The following is a 1,836-nucleotide window of genomic DNA, read 5'->3' as shown; positions in this document are numbered from 1 at the left end:
ACCTGCCCAAATTGCAAAAGAGGGTTGGTTTTTAGTGACAAATTGTAATGTGTCCATGTTGTGTTTTAGGCACTGTCCATTCATGAGCTCTAGTCTCACCCACACAAGTGGTCTACCACTTTTATCAGGACACATGTGGAGCTGGTGGGTGGTTAGAACTTTGTGGATCCATGCATATTCTAGAACTTAACATCTTGCATGATGTAACCTGTGGGAACAAGAATGAATAGGATGTACAAGGAGATTGGGATGATCCATGTTTCAGGGATGAAAAGTGCATTGATGTTGCCTTAAGTGATGAGGTTTGTTATGTCTGGAGCATGAAGAATGTAGCACTGCAGAGAGTGCAAGTTGAACAGTGTGTGGTGTGGGTGTTATCAAGATGTGCATCCACTGTTTGTGCTATCTGATCAAATACTACCTTTATGTGCAATGTATTTATTAAGGGTGTGTCTTCTTTTTCTATAGCTGGTATGAAAGTGGAGTCCTTGAAAATGGAAAATGGAAGCTTGATTACGGAGTTCCTACTCATTGGCCTATCTAAGGATCCGACTGTGAAGATTTTTCTCTTTGTGTTATTCTTGATTGTATACATGTTGACTCTAATTGGAAATATGTGCCTTATCACAGCTTGCATCAGTGACATTCGGCTTCATACTCCCATGTACTTCTTCCTAGGACAACTTTCCTTTGTGGACATTTGCTTTGCAACTGTGATTGTTCCAAACATGTTGGCTCAGCTTCTTTGAAGGACTAAAATCAGCTTCACTGGCTGTGCAGCTCAGATGTACACTTTGTTGTTATTCGGGATTACAGAATGTGTGCTCCTTGCAATCATGGCATATGATCGTTATGTAGCCATCACATTTCCCCTGCACTATACAGTCATCATGCGCGTATCTATTTGTTTGACATTAGTATCCTGCTGCTGGTTATTTGGCAGTGTGATGTCTTTCTCAGTCACATTTGTTACACTACGGTTGCCAGTATGCGAGTCTAAAATTAATCACTTTATTTGTGAGTCCCCTGCTCTTCTGAAGATTGCATGTGAGGACACCCACGACACAGAGATGATAATCTTCTGTTCAGGAATCTTTATACTTTTGATACCAAGCCTCTTCACTGCAATCTCCTACATCCGAATCATTATCACAGTTGTGAGAATCCGCTCCTCCGAAGCCAGAATAAAAGTCTTCTCCACATGCTCCTCTCATCTGATCGTTGTCACCATATTCTACACCACCGCCATCTACATGTACATGAGACCAGTGTCTAAAAACTCTGGAAATTGGGATAAAATGATCTCTGTATTTTATACTGTGACCCCACCAATGCTCAACCCCATTATCTACAGTCTACGAAATAAGGATGTGAAGATGGCTCTGAAGAATGTTTTCTTAAGGGCACATTTGGAATTCACATCTTACTTTTGTTCAGCAGCCATTCAGAAGATGCGTGTTTGAAAATAAGTAGTAAGATTGTGAAATAAAAGAAACCCTTGAGCCAAATCACTTAGGCAACATTATGAGCTGGTCAGGGATAAATCACTGATGACCGCAGAATATACAGGGTCAAAGGAAAAAAGGTGGAACATAAATACAAATTACATTTAATTTGCATCATCACTGAGTGTACATCATGGATTACTGTAGAATGTAATTAAACATAATAGTAGGTCAGGAGAACCTAGGTACACATTGACGTTAAGTATTGTAAAGGTAGTGTTATTGATAGCGAAAAATGAAGCTTGTTCCCCAAAATATTAAGATGTTTAACTCATAATATGATATGAACACAAAGCAGATAGGGATAGTCTGATGATTTGGGCTTACACAT

At 39.6% G+C, this 1,836-nt stretch overlaps 1 pseudogene; it reads left to right on the top strand.

Moving 5' to 3' along the window:
- Positions 1-494: 494 nt before the first annotated feature.
- LOC146822262 (olfactory receptor 2D3-like) lies at positions 495-1,463 on the top strand (annotated as a pseudogene).
- Positions 1,464-1,836: the final 373 nt, after the last annotated feature.

This window comes from Triturus cristatus, chromosome 6, assembly GCF_964204655.1.
Source record: "Triturus cristatus chromosome 6, aTriCri1.1, whole genome shotgun sequence".
NCBI classification, from domain to species: Eukaryota; Metazoa; Chordata; class Amphibia; order Caudata; family Salamandridae; genus Triturus; species Triturus cristatus.
The sequence above is the reverse complement of the archived record's forward strand: the minus strand, read 5'-3'. Positions and strand labels throughout refer to the sequence as shown.